The sequence below is a fragment of the Ascaphus truei genome, unplaced genomic scaffold (assembly GCF_040206685.1).
Source record: "Ascaphus truei isolate aAscTru1 unplaced genomic scaffold, aAscTru1.hap1 HAP1_SCAFFOLD_684, whole genome shotgun sequence".
NCBI lineage: Eukaryota > Metazoa > Chordata > Amphibia > Anura > Ascaphidae > Ascaphus > Ascaphus truei.
The window spans coordinates 92,859-111,914 of NW_027457017.1; positions in this window are offsets into that span (position 1 = coordinate 92,859).

Here is a 19,056-nt window from a genome sequence, read left to right on the forward strand (position 1 = left end):
AGGGTGTCGGATGCCGGGAGACGAAGGTAAGAGCTAAATTAAACAATGTTGTTTCCAGGTTAGCCTTCATTAGAAGGTGGCAAGCCAGGCTGTCTGTGAGTAGGTTACTGGTTCTACACTTCTTTAACCCAGGCTGTGCTGGAAAGCTGTATAATACATCAGGCAAAAGCTTATAGGGCTCCTTGTTACAATGGACACAAAGCAAAAAGTGACACTGTGAGCGCTCATTTGCATGTCATTACCCAGAATCCCTGGCTGCAGCGGAAGCATTGTATGCTAAGAGATAACGGGGAAGGGCAGGCCTGTCTGGGACCTGGGAATGTGCTCACAAGTGATATTTGTATTTGCTAAATACCAAGAAACATTTTTTCATCGACACTTAAGGGCTTTCTGTCAATATGCGTCACACCGGTGGAGTGGGACTTCTTCACGTTCCTGAGCTGAAGCTGAACATTTCATTAGACTACTGTAAATAATCGATTAAACGCCGGGGCTTATATAGTAGCCGGTGCTTGCATTGAAATTGTAAAATTGTAGTCTCAAATAGTGGCTGATCCAGCCTGCATGGTACCGACACGTCAGCATCAAACAGGAATTGTTCACTAGTCCTGGCGCCGTTCGTTTCAGAAGCGCTGTTTAACATATTAACTTTGTTTAAAAAAAAAAAAAATACATAATTATGGCGACTTAACATAATTTTTCAATAGAATTTAAACTGAAAGCTGTAAAAAAATCCAGAGAGGAAAATCAGGGAGAAGCTGCAGCTCGGGGCTTGGAAGCTGATCCTAAACATTTTCGGGAATGACGGTAAGAATTAAAAAGACCGGATCAAAGCCAGAAAAGAAAATATTTGGAGGGCGCTGGAAGTCAGGATGTGAGGGAACGGGGGAACAACTGATAGATTGGAAAGCAGGGCATAGGGAAGGTCGGCTTACTGTAAGGTGTCAGGAAAAAGCATTAGAAGAAAGTCTGTTGAGTTGTTTGAGAAAGGCAGAGGTCCCAAGATGGGGCCGTCACCAACATAAGGGCTGTTGTGCCCCCAGAGCATTGGAAGCCAAGATGGCCAGCTCTCCCCTCCCTCTCACCACGAGGGACCAAGGTTTGCAGGCGCGCCAAAGGGGGCGGGGGGACTCGGGCGGGCGGAGGGTGTTTAAATTGGATGGGTGGGATGGATTGGATGGATGTAAGCGTGACAGTGGATTGGTTAAGACGTGCTCTAGGATAATTCAGCTTCCTTCCTCGACTTCTAGTATGAGATGCATGCCGATGTCACATAAGTCTTGCAACAAAGGCAGAAATGAAAGAGGTCGTAACACTGACATGAAAGTGATCCCAGGAGGATGCGCGAAATACGTTCAAGCTCCGGACGTTGTTTGGAATAAGCTTTTAAAGACAAGCTAAGAGATATGTATGACTTGTGGATGGCTGACGAAGGTAACATGGTATACACTAAGGGTAGACATTTGAAGCCAGCTAATTGTCTCATGGGTAACGAAGGCATGAGAAGAGATTGAATCTGAGATCTTAAAACGTTCCTTCAAGTTCTGCACACTTACGATCAAACCCAACGGTGCTGAAGATGGCAATACACGGCTTCCACAAAGATCAACCTTGTGCAGACAGGACAGATCTACTAAAGGCTGCTGGGGAGATATGGCTGGATTAGCAGCTGCATCAGCAAAGGAGGAGGAGGACGTTGATCAACTGGATTTAAATGGACAGCTTGTAAATGCAAGTGATCAAGAAGATGCCAGTGGCTGTTCATCTGAGGATACCAGTATTTGTCAAAACAATAATAACTTACCAGTTTTAAAAACATTTCCTAATATTAATAGAAGAAAATTTTGTTTTATTTACCTACCTAAATTACGGTAGTATTGTATTAAAATTGTATTATAAACGATACCAGTGAAATCTGGTATATATTTCATAACAGTTAAAAATCCATGTTTTATTTGACTTCATTTTTTTTATATTAAACATTTCATACTTTATTTGAACACTATTTTTATTTCAAAGAGAAAAGGAAACACAGATCACACCATGGATCAGTATCAAATATATTTAAGTAGAAAAGGGAAGGGTATATCCACACTTACAATTGGGGTAGCATAAATGAATAAAAAGCAACGACGGCCGAAAAAAGTGTCCTTTGCAATGCTACGCGCGCTGGTGCAGATGTCTTTGCGGTGTGTGCGAATGCTTACACTTGCTGGTTGAGTTTGATTCAGGCGCCAGACAGACAAACATGAGGTCCTGACTGAGCAATCAACCGGATGTTGATGCAGTGAGGGGTGTGTAACGTGACCGCTGCGCGTTTCGCACAGGTCTGCTTCAGGAGGCGACATACACACCTCTATGTTGTTCTTAAATACCCCTTCGGGCCAATCAAAAAGAACTAAACAATCACTCCAGTAAAAAGTCGACGAAAAATTGAGGTATTACTACCACATATATATAGAGGGGGAAGGAAAAGGAACAAAAATTAACAAAAGGGAAAGCTTTGTATTACAAAAAATATTAACACACATTCCCAGCACGCTCAAACTCCCACACCCACCACATCATGAATATATATTTATGTCAAAAAGAGTGCTACTGGGTGTGGCAAATTTATACAACAAGAGACAGGGGTGCCCAATGCTACATCCAACTGACAAAACATAAAGTAATAAGTATAAAGTTTGAATACTTCAATAATAATAATATTTACTTGGTTATTTAGTTAAACCCTTTGGCCAAAGCGTCATAAGCCAGCATACCAACGCCAAGGTAAACCAAAATGAATGCAGGTCAGTGTTATCAGACTGGATTGAGATCAGAAGGTCAGTGTTCAGACTGGACAGAGATCAGCAGGTCAGTGTTACCAGACTGGACAGAGATCAGCAGGTCAGTGTTCAGACTGGACAGAGATCAGCAGGTCAGTGTTACCAGACTGGACAGAGATCAGCAGGTCAGTGTTACCAGACTGGACAGAGATCAGCAGGTCAGTGTTCAGACTGGACAGAGACCAGCAGGTCAGTGTTACCAGACTGGTCAGAGATCAGCAGGTCAGTGTTCAGACTGGACAGAGATCAGCAGGTCAGTGTTACCAGACTGGACAGATATCAGCAGGTCAGTGTTCAGACTGGACAGAGATCAGCAGGTCAGTGTTCAGACTGGACAGAGATCAGCAGGTCAGTGTTCAGACTGGACAGAGATCAGCAGGTCAGTGTTACCAGACTGGACAGAGATCAGCAGGTCAGTGTTACCAGACTGGACAGAGATCAGCAGGTCAGTGTTCAGACTGGACAGAGATCAGCAGGTCAGTGTTCAGACTGGACAGAGATCAGCAGGTCAGTGTTCAGACTGGACAGAGATCAGCAGGTCAGTGTTACCAGACTGGACAGAGATCAGCAGGTCAGTGTTACCAGAATGAATGCAGATCTACCACCCGTGAATTGTAGTAAATAAAAATAAGTGAAACAGCTATATACAGTACTAACACACCTCTGGAAGCACCAGCACTCTCTGTCTAACAGCTAAAGACACTGAAGAATACAAGTGTAATGAAGGTGAACAAATTTAATGACACCAACAATAAACCTCTGTCCTATGCTCCTCGTGCTCTGTGGAGTGCTGGGGTATATACAGTACGGGACAACGATATATAAAGATTATATATAAAGTGACACATGACAGTAAATAAATGAAGTGAATTAAAGGAAACCTGTTCAGTCTTTAAATGTTTGATTCTTGGGGTGAAGGGGAGAGCAGGTGATTTAAACCGAAAATTACACAGAAAATCTCATGGCATAATCAATTTGCAACTATTACAAAGGTGTGGAGTCTCGATATTTGAACTCGCATGCAATCAGTTGTACTGACGCATTAAGAACGCCCCGTGGCAGAAGAGAGAGAGAGAGAGAATATGTGAGGGGTGTGAGAGAATGGGGGATGGGGGAAGGAATGAGAATGGGGGGAGGGTGAGTTAATGGGGGATGGGGATGGAGAGAGAATGGGGAGGGGAGAGAATGGAGGAGGGGGGAGAGAGCGCGAAAGGGGGAGGGGGGAGGGAGAGAATGGGGGAGAGAGAATGGGGGAGGGAGAGAATGGGTGAGAGAGAGAATGGGGGAGAGATAATGGGGGAGAGAAAGAGGGGAGATAGAAAAAGGGGAGTGGGGGAGAGAGAAAAAAGAAAGAAAGAGGGCGCATGTGATGCAAACAAATCAACTTTATATAGAAATGCAAGAGCTTATGATATTTAAATATGTAAAAGAACAGGATAAATTGCCTGCGTAGATGGTGATGCCCTATTCAGGGGGATTTAGTTGTCCCTCACGACCTTACCAGGCTTCCTCCGATAGTCCCTGGAGTCCGAGGGGGCTGGTGGCCGATGTGCAGTGACTCCCTGCTGAAGCGTTGATCCTCTGTGCGCTTGGCGCAGAAGGGTTGCGCTTGTTGCTGGAGTTCTAGGCGCTACGGCTGGCGTGCTCCTCGTTCTCCACGGTACCCAGGAGTGAGGTGAGTTGTTCTCTGTATCCGGTCGCGTCACCACGGAATCCCCTGGGCAAAGGACTGTGAGTCTAAGGCTAGGTCCCCGGTGCCTGCTGCAGCGCGCGCTATGGCCTGCGCTGCAGGAACAATAACCACCCCTCAGTGGGGCCGGCCCCACTTGCTACCTTGGCGCGTAATTTGCCGCCACGTTGCTCGACCAGATTTTCTAAATACAACAAAGTTGTGTTTAGAATGGGCGACGGAGACATGGCCACACCCCCCCGGCAGTTCAGCCAATGAGGGCGAACCAGCCGGGTGATGTCATGGCCATGCCCCGTCACGCCCCCCGCCACAAGCTTTTCTTTCCCCCTGCAGCTCCAGCACAGACCGCAGATCGCGGCTTGAGAAGGGGCACGCACCGCCAGGCGTATCACCAAAACAAGTAGCTTACATCCAATGAAAGTGCTCATACCGCTGCGATGGTCGCGGCACGCCATACTGCAATGCGGACGGCTGGGGAATAGAATGAGAAATGTGTTTTTCTCTGGCGACGGCCGCGTCACGTGAGCGGTTCAGCCAAGGAGGGAGAACCGCCAGCGGCTAGGCCGCCGTCACGCCTCCAAACCTCCTCTACTCTCCCTCCCCGGTATAATCAAGATGCTGCTCGGTGGCAGCGCTGGGTGACATCACAGAATAGCGCTGCCGCCCTGGACCTCTTGGTATAATCCAGGCCTTAGAGTAAGCAGGAACGCAGCCTCCGCTGTGATATGGGTCTGTGAGCTGCAGGAAATTGGTGGTACTGCAAGCTGCTTCCTAGTATCCTATGCGTTTCGGCATAACAATGCCTTCCTCAGGGGAAGGGTTTCAACACGAGTGGTAGTTCCTCCTCTTACACACCGGAGGGGCGGGGCCCACATTGATTAATTACTTAGTCAATCAATGCAAAGTGAGTTAACCCTAGAAGGCTTTTACTACTGGGTGTAAGCTGTTAACCTCAGTGTAAGAAAGGGTGAACACTGCACTATGGTCGGACTGTGGTTCATGTCATATAATTGATGTCTAACTAAGACCAACTATCTAAACTTAAAATGATTCAAGTAATTCTATATGTATACACACACACTATTAAAAACAAAAGTCAATGGTAATAACAATAAGAACATATACAAATATAAACATCCACCTATGTTTGCAATCATTTGATCAATAAATAATGAATAATAAAATCACCAATAATTACATTTAATCCATAAATGTTATATAATACTGATGTCAAATCTATAGATTCACCACTGGATTAAGTCATTCAAAGAGAATGGAGAAGGGGGAGAGAGAAAATAAAGGAAGGGGGAGAGAGAAAATGGGGGGAGAGAAAAAGTGGGGAGAGGGGGAAAAAGAAAATGGGGATGGGGTGAGAGAATGCGGGAGGGGGGGAGAGAGAATGCGGGAGGGGGAGGGAGAATGCGGGAGGGTGGAGAGAGAATGCGGGAGGGGGGAGAGTGCGGGAGGGGGGTGAGAGAATGCGGGAGGGGGGAGAGAGAATGTGGGAGGGGGGAGAGAGAATGTGGGAGGGGGGGGAGAGAGAATGCGGGAGGGGGGGAGAATGCGGGAGGGGGAGGGAGAATGCAGGAGGGGGGAGAGAGAATGCGGGAGGGTCGAGAGAATCATAAAGGGGGGGTGAGAATGCGGGAGAGGGGGTGAGAATGCGGGAGGGAGGTGAGAATGTGGGAGGGGGAGAGAGAATGCGGGAGGGGGGAGAGAATCATAAAGGTGAGAGAGAATGCGGGAGGGGGAGAGAGAATGCAGGAGGGGGAGAGAATCATAAAGGGGGGGTGAGAATGCGGGAGGAGGGGTGAGAATACGGGAGTTGGGTGAGAATGCGGGAGGGGGAGAGAGAATGAGGGAGGGGGAGAGAGAATGCGGGAGGGGAGAGAAAAAATGCGGGAGGGGAGAGAGAAAATGCGGGAGGGGAGAGAGAGAATGCGGGAGGGGAGAGAGAGAATGCGGGAGGGGAGAGAGAGAAAGCGGGAGGGGGGAGAGAATGCGGGAGGGGGAGAGAATGCGGGAGGGGGAGAGAATGCGGGAGGGGGAGAGAGAATGCGGGAGGGGAGAGAGAGAATGCGGGAGGGGAGAGAGAGAATGCGGGAGGGGAGAGAGAGAATGCGGGAGGGGAGAGAGAATGCGGGAGGGGGGAGTGATAATGCGGGAGGGGGGGGAGAGAATGCGGGAGGGGAGAGAGAGAATGCGGGAGGGGAGAGAGAAAAATACGCATTTCTTCAAGTACATATCCTGTGAAAAGTGAAGGTTACTTGGGGGGGAAGTTGGGAGGGAGGGGGGGTGGGGAGGGGGGAGCTAGGCTGAAGTTTTGCTACGGGCGCCTCATCCCTTGTGAGAATTCCCCATTCCGGCGGTTCTGTCCCCTTAACCCTCATCTGTCTGTCAGGATCTAAAGGCACTCAAAGAGGGCATTTCAGCGGGGTTTGCATGCGCGGCGCGCGGGCAGTGGGCTGGCTCTGTCCGTCTCGGTGGTTGCCATGACGCGTTCCCGTCCCAGTGCCAATGACGCGCAACGCATGTGCGCTGCTCACTCTCCCGGGCGTCCTGTGGTATCCGCCTCTCGTCTCCGCCCCCGCTCTGACGACAGAGGTACGCGGCACAGCAGTCACGCGTGGGACTCCCATGTCTCCTCGGGTCCCACCTCTGGTCTCCGCCCCTGCACTGACGTGGGAGCTGTGGCGCACACGAGTGGCGTGCGACCAGGTCGCCAGTATGGTATGATGCGTGGGTTACGAGCGGGGCGCGCGCGCGCACTAGTGGTCCCACCCCCACTCCTAATCGACTGCACAATAGGGCGCACCTGCGCGATCCAGCAGCCTATCAGTGAGGGCGCTACTACTTCCTGGTTGCCTCCCATTGGAGGGAGGTCCTTTAAAAACCCTGTCTGAGCTTCCAGTCCTTGCCGAGCATAACCTGTGTTTTGTGACGCTGCATCTCACTGCATCCAGTACCCTGCCTTGTCTGCCTCTTACCCTGCCTTGTCTGCCTCTTACCCTTGCTGCCTGATCCTGCCTTGAACCTTGGATTCTGTGATACTCTCCTGCACTGACCCTGGCTTTGGAATACGACGATCCTGCTCTCTCCTCCACTGACCCTGGCTTTGGCTCTACGACGACTCTGCTCTCTCCAATCCTGACTCCGGCTACGTACCCCAACGATCCACTACTCTCCACTCCTAGACCCGGCAAGTACCACGTTTACACTGTCCTCTATAACCCCGACCCTGCTTGCAGGACTATCCTACACTGTAGACGCGCCCTCACGGTTGTGGTCGGCGTTCTATACCAATCCCTACCTCAGCCCTGCGGTCGCGCCTTGCATCCCTTTACCCCGGCCCTGGGAACCCATATAAAGGCTAGCTCACACTGCCTGCTACACGACGTAGGTAGAAAGAGAGACAGAGGGGCGCAGACAAGGGTCAGAGTTAATATCAGACCAGTAGTTGGAAACACATACAATAGTAAACCAATGGTTAAGAGCACAGGGGTGATAAGAGTATAACGTAATATGTACTCACACAGGCCTGTGTGGTACTGGGTAGTACTATAGGTATCTTTATTTTCTTTCCTCCTCCTTGCTAGTCAGTCATGCTCCTTCTCCCTCTGTGCGTCAGAGATGGGCCACTCAGGGCGCATGGCGTGGAAGACAGCGCCACACAGATGAATAAAAATACGTTTATTTGGCAAAGAATGTGAGACAACAATTCACTCACATGTAAAAAACTGCTCAGGGACGCCGACATCACCCTCCCGCTCTCCGGTGCAGTGCGCTCCCGTTCGCCGCGTCCGGTCTACAGGACTGTTCACCGTCAGTGCAGGCGCCAGCTACGGTGTCCTCGAGCAGACACACAACTTCTGGTCCAGGTCTCTGCACACACAACGCGTTTCGGATAATTGAATCCTTCGTCAGGCGAGGCGCGCACGTTCGTCACGCTTTGAGGCTAGTGGACGAGAGTTGTCACACTAGAAACTGCTTGTGGCGGCAAAGTACAGCGTTGACGCTGCGACATTTTGCCGCCACACCCCAAAATTGACATTTGGGGCTGCACTCGCGTCATGTGAGCTGGTTCAGCCAATAAAGGCGAAGCAGCTCCGTGATGCATTCATCTCGCCCCCCGCCACGCCCCCAATCGCCGAGAGACACAACTCCTGCAGCTAGCTCACAGATCGCTGGGCTGCAGGAGCGCGCGGCGGAGGCGCACACGAAAGCGCGCGGCGGAGGCGCACACGGAAGCGCGCGGCGGAGGTGCACACGGAAGCGCGCGGCCGTAGCAGGCAGTGTGAGCTCGGCCTTACAAGTCAAGCAGAAGCACCCAGGGCGCATTGCTGTGACATAGTAAGTGCTGGAAAAGGTATTAAAAAAAGGTATTCAAATAAATGGACGGAGGATTCACCCCGAGAGCGGGATGACCCATTTATCCGGTGCTGACCGGCAGATTCCCGCGGGCCAGACATCATTCAAGCTCACAGAAAAACAGCAGCTGTGCGTGTTTTCCGCGAGGCGGGGATTATTTTCCGCCCGCTCAGCAACATTCAGTGGATTTCCTGGAACCGAGAGAGAGAGAGAAGAGTCAGTGACAGTAACCCAGGGAGCGGAGGTGCTCACTCACGCCGTAATCACTGTCACTTTCACCAGCGCCCCTCACCGCCATTAAACAAATGGTGCTGCGGGGGGGGGGGGGGGGGGGAGGGGGCGTAGTCGGAGTATTTATGGCGGCCGAGGACAGGCACTGATTTAATTTCTACATAATATTTCCAGGAAAGACGCTGGTTAGTGCGGAGGGAGGAATATTGTATTAACCCTTCGCCAGAGCCAAGTAATGTGCTGCAGGCCGCCCCAGCATGGAAAAGATTAAGGTTTTGCTCATTGTGATATAACTCCTCCTATTGCCCCATATAACCTCTCCCTGTAACTCCTCCTATTACCCCATATAACCTCTCCCTGTAACTCCTCCTATTGCCCCTTATAACCTCTCCCTGTAACTCCTCCTATTGCACCATATAACCTCTCCCTGTAACTCCTCCTATTGCCCCTTATAACCTCTCCCTGTAACTCCTCCTATTGCACCATATAACCTCTCCCTGTAACTCCTCCTATTGCCCCATATAACCTCTCCCTGTAACTCCTATTGCCCCATATAACCCTCCTTATAACTCCACCTATTACCCCAAATAACAGCTCCCTATAACTCCTCCTATTACCCCAAATAACAGCTCCCTATAACGCCTCCTATTACCCCAAATAACAGCTTCCTTTAAGTCCTCCTATTACCCCATATAACCTCTCCCTATAACTCCTCCTATTACCCCAAATAACAGCTCCCTTTAACTCCTCCTATTGCCCCATATAACCTCTCCAGATAACTCCTCCTATTACCCCATATAATCCCCCCTATTGCTCCTCCTTTTGCCCCATATTATAACCTGCACCCTATAACTCCTCCTATTACCCTATATAATCCCTCCTATAACTCCTCCTTTTGCCCCATATAACCTGCACCCTATAACTCCTCCTATTACCCCATATTCCTGCTCCCTATAACGCCTACTATTACCCCACACCCTTCCCTATAACTCCTCCTATTGCCCCATATAACTGCTCCCTAAAGCTCCTCCTATTGTCCCATATAACCTCTCCCTATAACTCCTATTGCTCCTGTAGCCATGCCACCTTTGGCTACTAACCTGCCCTTCTGCTGGCAGTAAGTCCTGCTAGAATCAGGCTGCCAGAAGTCAATATGGGTTTTCCCCAATCACTAGAGCTGCACTTGAGTGACAGTGGGAGTTGGTGACATCCGGCCTGAGCATGTCCAATCATGGAACAGACCTGGATCCCTGGCTGTACTTAAGGGCAGTAACGCCCCAAATTTAGTAGTGCCTCTACCCACTTGAGAGGGGCAGGTCACACAGCCAAGAGCCTGAATATTGGGCCTTCTTTGGTCCTCTTCCCCTCGGGGGAGAGTGAGTGTGGACCATACCTCTGCCTCTGCTAGAGGGGCGGGGAAGAGCTGGGACTACTGCAGGTGCCCTTGGCCTGTAGTGAAGGTCCAGGGACCATCCTTCAGTGAGTAGCTGACAGCTGCTGCATTGGGCAGAACCCTGCCGTGTACAGAGTGCACAGAGTGAGACAATAAACCGTTCCTGTTGTTATACTCCCGCCTAGTGTGTGATCTTACTGGGGGGAGAGGTGTTAGTTCTACTGTAGGAGATCATCTCCACCTACCTGGAGCAGATGGAAGCGCTGCACTGCTAGAGAAACATGTGGGTAATGTACCCCAGAAACCTGATCATGTGTCCTCACCAGGGCCACCAACAGAAATCATGGGGGAGTTGGGCGGCTAGGCGGGCGAGACTGGCTGGCTATTTCCGCGGCTGCTGCCCGGGGCAGGAGGCGGGGAAAGCTGGGTTCGCGCTCGCAAAGCTGGGTTGGCGCACGCGGGGTAAGCTGGGTTGGCGTGCGGGAAGCTGGGTTGGCACGCGGGCGGGTGAAGCTCAATTGGCACGCGGGCTCGCTACGGCGCTTCCCCTCCATCCCACATTGGGAGCGGGGGGGACCTGGGGGGGAGCGGGCCCACAGGCAGCAGGCCAGACACCCTGCTTGCCCTGCGCATGCGTATCGGGACCTCAGCTCTGCGCATCCGCACGGGGAATCGCCGCAATTTTTTTACAAATTTATTTATTTTCATATAACGGGCCCGGCCGCACAGGATGCCCAGGCGGGCCCCCTGACTCACTGGGCCCGGGACACCAATCCCGGCAGACACCCCTGTTGGCGCCCCTGGTCCCCACTACCATTGGCGGACAGCTCAGCCCCCCTGTAACCAGCAGATATCATGCACCACATGACCAGTAATGGCAGAATCTCCCAGAGGGTGGGGGAAGCACCGTTACACTCCATATACCCACTCCCTATAACTCCTCCTATTACCACATATACCCGCTCCCTATAACCCCTCCTATTACCCCATATACCCACTCCCTATAACCCCTCCTATTACCCCATATAACCGCTCCCTATAACTCCTCCTATTACCACATATACCCTCTCCCTATAACCCCTCCTATTACCACATATACCCGCTCCCTATAACCCCTCCTATTACCCCATATACCCGCTCTCTATAACCCCTCCTATTACCCCATATAACCGCTCCTTATAACTCCTCTTGGTGGAAAATAAGTACCGGGTGATAGGAATGTGTTCTAGGAAACAAATGTATGGGAACATTATAAGAAAGGCTTTTCTTCCCCTTTAAACCTGACAGGTTTTGCGGGGGCTAAGTAAGCTTTAAAAAATGAATTGAATAGCAAGAGAATTCCGGCAAAATATTAATGATATAACTTGGTTGGCCTTTCATGGCAGATTATAAGTCGTTAGTAATATTAAACACAGGAATGTATCAGACAGGATGTGTCCTAGAACTTCATGTCATAATGAATTACAGTCAGTGGATCATTATATATTACTGTGTCCATTTACTAAAGCCATTTGGGGAAGAATGGCTTGTTTTTTTTGAAGATACCAATTTTGGGAAAACTTATATATTCAGAATGTATGTAGGGTTTCCAGGTGTCCAGAATGGAACCGGACTATCCTGTAAAAAATAGAGAGGTAATACTGGACTGGGCGTGTATGTGTATACCGGTATTAGCTCTCTGGGCGTGTATGTGTATACCGGAATTACCTCTCTGGGCGTGTATGTGTATACCGGAATTACCTCTCTGGGCGTGTATGTGTATACCGGTGTTACCTCTCTGGGCGTGTATGTGTATACCGGAATTATCTCTCTGGGCGTGTATGTGTATACCGGAATTACCTCTCTGGGTCTGTATGTGTATACCGGCATTACCTCTCTGGGTCTGTATGTGTATCTGTATACTGGTATTACCTCTCTGGGCGTGTATGTGTATACCGGTATTGCCTCTCTGGGTCTGTATGTGTATGTGTATACTGGTATTACCTCTCTGGGCGTGTATGTGTATATGTCAGGAATCGGCGTTCTCCTCGCTTCCCATACAGAGCACTCCCTCCCCGCAGGGAGCCCCTGGACACACAAAACAATCCTGCCTTACTGGCCTCCACGGCTCCCCGCCTCTGCCGCCGTCGCGGGATCACTCCCCTTGGCGATTCCTCTGTACAGCGCCGCGCGCGCCCACGCCCTCCTGCACGCACACCTGCACCATCCACTGGCTCGGTTCACGCGCGTACACGAGTTACGGAGCACGCTCAGTCTGCACACTCTTCTTCCCGTCCCCCGGACCTTAGGCTCCGCCCCCGTACACTGCACGAGCATACTCAGGTTACCAACAAGACTCACCTGGCCTGTTATGCCTGCACCAATCTGCAGTGTCTCCCTGTAGGTCTTCCTGTCCCGCCTCCGTTCCTAATTGGACCTTCCTGCTTTATCTAGCTCCTCTCTGCTCTCAGTCTTTGCTCGACATAGTCTCTGGCTCTCGATCTCGGCACTCCTTGGACAACGCTCACTCTGGTAACCCCTTGAACACGGCTTGGACTACGACTTATCTCCACTCTCCACTCCCTGACCTCGGCGAGGAATCCTTCACTCTATCTCTACAACCGGTACCGGGAAGTATTGTCTACCTTACTACACCTGTCCTGGCAACGCTTCATACCACACTCCGGACACGCTCCCTTTGCTGTGGGTGCGTGTATTACCACTTCCCCCTTCAGCTCAGGGGACAGGTCTGGTCTGGGGGCAGCACCGGCGTAACATTATGTCGAGCCCACAAGACGCAGACCAGACCGAACTACAGCAGTTTCTCTCTAATCTGCTTCAGCAAAACCAGGCCATGGCGGATCAAATTGTGGCACTTACACGCCAGGTCGCAGTACTCTCAGACAGGGTACCAACCGCGACCCCGCCAGATGTAAGCCCCCACTCCACAAGTGCAGTTAGCAGCTCAGATGTAAGGATTCCTCCCCCCAAGCCTTATGCAGGTGAACCGCAAGATTGTATGGGGTTTCCTAAACCAGTGTGAGGTGCAGTTTGAAATGCCCCCCATCTCTACAATACTGATCGCAAGATGGTAGCCTACATTTATAACCTCCTCACTGGCAGCGCCCTGGCTTGGGTTTCCCCGGTTTGGGAGCGACGTTCTGACCTTACCCATGATTACCCGGCATTTAAAGCCGAGTTTCAACGGGTATTCGATTCCTCCGCTCGTCGGGAGATGGCATCTGTTTCTCTCCTCCAGATCACTCAGGGACGGCGAATGGTGATGCAGTATGCTGTGGAATTCCGGACTCTAGCAGCCGAGACTAACTGGGGACAAGAGGCTCTCGTCTCTGTGTTCTGGCAAGGCCTGGCAGATCCCATCAAGGATGAAGTCTCTCGCCAATCCAGACCGGATCAATTGGAGGTCCTCATTGATTTGGCTGTCCGAGTGGATCAACGTATCCAGGTACACCGCTCAGAGCGTCAGCGCACTCGCTTCCATAACTTTCAAGTTCCATTCTCCAGTACTCTCAGCAGCACTCCTGCTCCCCCAAGTGCTACCACACCTCTTCGTCCTGCACTGGAGTTGCCAGAGCCAATGCAATTGGGGGTACAACGCATCCGCACACCGATACGGCAGTTCCGCCACAACGGGGGATTGTGTTTCTACTGTGGATCCATGGAACATCTGGTTCGGGAGTGTCCACTGTGTCCGGGAAACGGGAACACCCAGTGAGTACAGAGGGGCTCTCTCTGGGTGTAATGTCTCCACGTCCCCTTCATAAAGATGAACTCCCTAAGAAACTTACATTTCCAGTCTTCCTTTCAGGCGATAAGTTCAAGACTTCTACCGCCGCTTTCATTGACTCAGGAGCTGGAGGAAACTTTGTGGATCTTGAATTCGCCAGGGTAAACCGCATACCACTCATGAGAAAGAAGGTTCCCATCGCACTCGTCGGTATCGATGGACGTCCTCTTACCCCGGCCCACATCTCCTTAGAGATGGCTCCCTTGCTTCTGTCTTCACATCTGCACAAGAAGACCTTAGTTCTCGATGCCATTCACGCTCCTGGGATACCCATCACCCTTGGTCTTCCTTGGCTACAGCTTAACAATCCTCTCATTGACTGGACTTCCTCCGCTCCCATTTCCTGGAGGCCGAGGTCAGACGAGACACATCAACTGCTGGCCAATACCTCTGTTCTCGAAGTTATTCTACCCTCCGTTTACCATCAATTCCGGGACGTTTTCAATAAGGTACAGTCAGACCTCTTGCCGCCACACAGGACTTACGATTGTCCAATCGATCTAGTTCCTGGTTACTCCCTACCCAAGTCCAAGACCTACCCCTTGTCGTTACCAGAATCTCACGCTATGGATGAATATATCCAGGAGAATCTCAAAAAAGGCTTTATTCGTCACTCCAATTCCCCAGCAGGGGCGGGGTTTGTCTTCGTCAAGAAAAAGGACGGGTCGTTGAGGCCTTGCATCGGCTTCAGGGGTTTAAACCAGATAACTATTAAAAATCGTTACCCCCTTCCCCTTATTATCGAACTGTTCGATAAATTACAGGGGGCCAAGATGTTTTTCCAAGTTGGATCTGCGTGGTGCCTATAACCTGGTGCGCATCAGGAAGGGGGATGAATGGAAGACGGCCTTCAACACACGTAGTGGACACTACGAATATCTGGTAATGCCTTTCGGCTTATATAATGCTCTCGCTGTCTTCCAGGATTTCATCAACGACGTCTTTCGTAAGGTATTCAATATTTTTGTTATTGTATACGTGGATGATATCCTGATTTTTTCCAAAGATCTCCAGGACCACATACGCCACACCTCCTACGTCCTTACCCGTCTCCGGGAACACAATTTGTATGCCAAACTGGAGAAGTGCACCTTTCATCAGACCTCTACTCCGTTCCTGGGGTACATCATTTCCGATGAGGGGTTTATGATGGACTCCGGTAAACTTCAAGCAGTCACTGAATGGCCAAGACCCAACTCTCTCAAGGCCATACAACGTTTTTTAGGGTTCACTAATTATTATCGTAAGTTTATACGGAGTTTTTCCACCATTGTGGCACCCCTTACTGCGCTCACCAAAAAAGGAGCTGATCCTTCTGCTTGGTCATCCGAGGCCATCTCCGCCTTCGAGACACTCAAGGAAGCCTTTATATCCGCACCTATTCACCGTCATCCCGACATTGAACTTCCCTTCGTCCTGGAGGTCGACGCTTCTGAATGCGGCGCTGGTGCCGTTCTTTCTCAGAGACCCACGCCCCAAGATAAGTTACATCCATGTGCATATTTTTCCAAGAAATTATTGTCTGCCGAGAGGAACTATGACGTGAGTAACAGGGAACTTCTGGCCGTGAAGATGGCTCTTCAAGAGTGGAGACACCTGCTGGAGGGGTCGAAAGAGCCGTTTACTATCCTCACGGACCACAAGAACCTTCTTTACATAGAGAACGCTCGACGCCTTGGTCCACGACAGGCTCGTTTTTTTTCCCGATTCGATTTTCACCTTTCCTATATCCCCGGGACTAAGAACGTTAAGGCAGACGCACTCTCCCGAATACATTCTTCTGAAGAGAGGCCAGAGGAATCTTTGGAGACTATCCTTCCACATGAGAGGATTCTCGCCACGTCTTCTTTTAAGAATCTTGACAAGATTTTTCACTCCCAGAGACACATTCCCAAGGACTTGGTCGTTCCCGACAACAAACTCTTTGTACCTTCCAAATTTGTTCCAGAGGTCCTGTCTTGGGGTCACTCCTCTAAATCTGCAGGTCATCCAGGTTTTAAGAAGACTACTGATCTCATTCGTCGGAATTTCTGGTGGCCAAGGATGTCTCAAGATATTCTGGAGTTTACCCGCGCCTGTCCCACGTGCGCTCAAAGCAAGACTCTCTGTCAAAAGCATCAGGGTTTTTTGTTACCCCTTCCAGTTCCCGACCGCCCCTGGTCCCACATTTCGATGGACTTCATCATGGAGTTGCCCAGGTCCAGAGGAATGAACACTATCTTGGTGGTCGTGGACAGGTTCTCAAAGATGTCCCATTTCATTCCACTTAAAGGATTACCCACCTCCTCCACCCTTGCTGATATCCTTACGGAGCAGATTTTCCAGATTCATGGGCTCCCTTCGTCCATTGTTTCTGACAGAGGTTCTCAGTTCGTATCCAAATTTTGGAGAGCTTTCACGAAGAGATTGGGCATCTCTTCTTCTTTCTCTTCCGCCTATCATCCTCAGTCCAATGGACAAACGGAGAGAATCAATCAATCCCTGGAGAAGTACCTGAGATGTTTCATATCGGATTTCCAGGATGATTGGGCTCAACTCCTTTCTTGGGCAGAGTATGCCGTCAATTTTGCAAAAAACGAGTCCACCCGGAGTCGCCCTTCTTTATAAATTATGGGTTCCACCCTCCCTGCCTTTCCATCCCCAACATTCCTTCTGGAGTACCAGCCGTAGATGAATGCATTTCTTCCCTCCAAACCGCATGGTCCAGGATTCAGTCTACCCTTCTCAACTCCTCCCGCAGGTCGAAACTACAGGCCGATCGTCGTTGTCGTTCGGCGCCCAGTTACAAACCAGGGGATTTGGTATGGCTCTCCTCTAAGAATATCCACCTCAAGGTACCATCTCCTAAACTGGCACCCAAGTTCCTGGGTCCCTTCACTATTTGTGAACAAATCAATCCCATGGCATTCCGGCTCCAACTATCACCCAGTATGAAAATTCCCAATGTCTTTCATCTTTCATGTGTCCCTCTTAAAACCATTTATCTCCAGTTACTTCTTTCCGGATCAGACTTGTAAACCGGATCCCATTACTGTACAAAATAACGAGGAATACGAGGTTCACTCTCTTTTGGATTCTCACCTATCCAGGGGTCAGCTCCAGTTCTTGGTGCAGTGGAAGGGCTTTGGCCCTAAAGAGAGATCCTGGGTTCCTTCAAAGGACATTCATGCCCCGGCTCTTCTTAAGTCCTTCCGGAAAAAGTTTCCAGAGAAACCGTTCTTGGACCGTCCTGAGGCCGTTCCTGAAGAGGGGGGTACTGTCAGGAATCGGCGTTCTCCACGCTCCTCACACAGAGCACTCCCTCCCCGCAGGGAGCCCCTGGACACACAAAACAATCCTGCCTTACCGGCCTCCACGGCTCCCCGCCTCTGCCGCCGTCGCGGGATCACTCCCCTTGGCGATTCCTCTGTACAGCGCCGCGCACGCCCACGCCCTCCTGCACGCACACCTGCACCATCCACTGGCTCGGTTCACGCGCGTACACGAGTTACGGAGCACGCTCAGTCTGCACACTCTTCTTCCCGTCCCCTGGGCCTTAGGCTCCACCCCCGCACACTGCACGAGCATACTCAGGTTACTAACAAGACTCACCAGCCCTGTTATGCCTGCACCAATCTGCAGTGTCTCCCTGTAGGTCTTCCTGTCCCGCCTCCGTTCCTAATAGGACCTTCCTGCTTTATCTAGCTCCTCTCTGCTCTCAGTCTTTGCTCGACATAGTCTCTGTATGGAAGTACTTCTGGATTCTCTCAGTGTTTTCACAGGTTTTGATGCGGCTTGTACGACTACCCCCTCTGGCTCTCGATCTCGGCACTCCTTGGACAACGCTCACTCTGGTAACCCCTTGAACACGGCTTGGACTATGACCTATCTCTACTCTTCACTCCCTGACCTCGGCAAGGCATTCATCACTCTGTCTCTACAACCGGTACCGGCAAGTATTGTCTACCTTACTACACCTGTCCTGGCAACGCTTCATACCACACTCCGGACACGCTCCCTTTGCTGCGGGTGCGTGTATTACCACTTCCCCCTTCAGCTCAGGGGACGGGTCTGGTCTGCGGGCAGCACCGGCGTAACAGTATACCGGAATTACCTCTCTGGGTCTGTATGTGTATACCGGTATTACCTCTCTGGGCGTGTATGTGTATACCGGTATTACCTCTCTGGGCGTGTATGTGTATACCGGTATTACCTCCCTGGGCGTGTATGTGTATACCGGTATTACCTCTCTGGGCGTGTATGTGTATACTGGTATTACCTCTCTGGGCAGGCGTGTACTGTATGTGTATACCAGAATTACCTCCCCGGGTCTGTATGTGTATGTGTATACGGGTATTACCTCTCTGGGTCTGTATGTGTATGTGTACTGTATATCGGTATTACCTCTCTGGGCGTGTATGTGTCCGGTATTACCTCTCTGGGCGTGTACGTGTATACCGGTATAACCTCTCTGGGCGTGTATGTGTATACCGGTATTACCTCTCTGGACGTGTACGTGTATACCGGTATTACCTCTCTGGGCGTGCATGTGTATACCGATATTACCTCTCTGGGCGTGTACCTCTCTGGGCGTGTACGTGTATACTGGTATTACCTCTCTGGGCGTGTATATGTATACCGGTATTACCTCTCTGGGCGTGTATGTGTATACCGATATTACCTCTCTGGGCGTGTATGTGTATACCGGTATTACCTCTCTGGGCGTGTATGTGTATACCGGTATTAACTCTCTGGGCGTGTATGTGTATACCGGTATTAC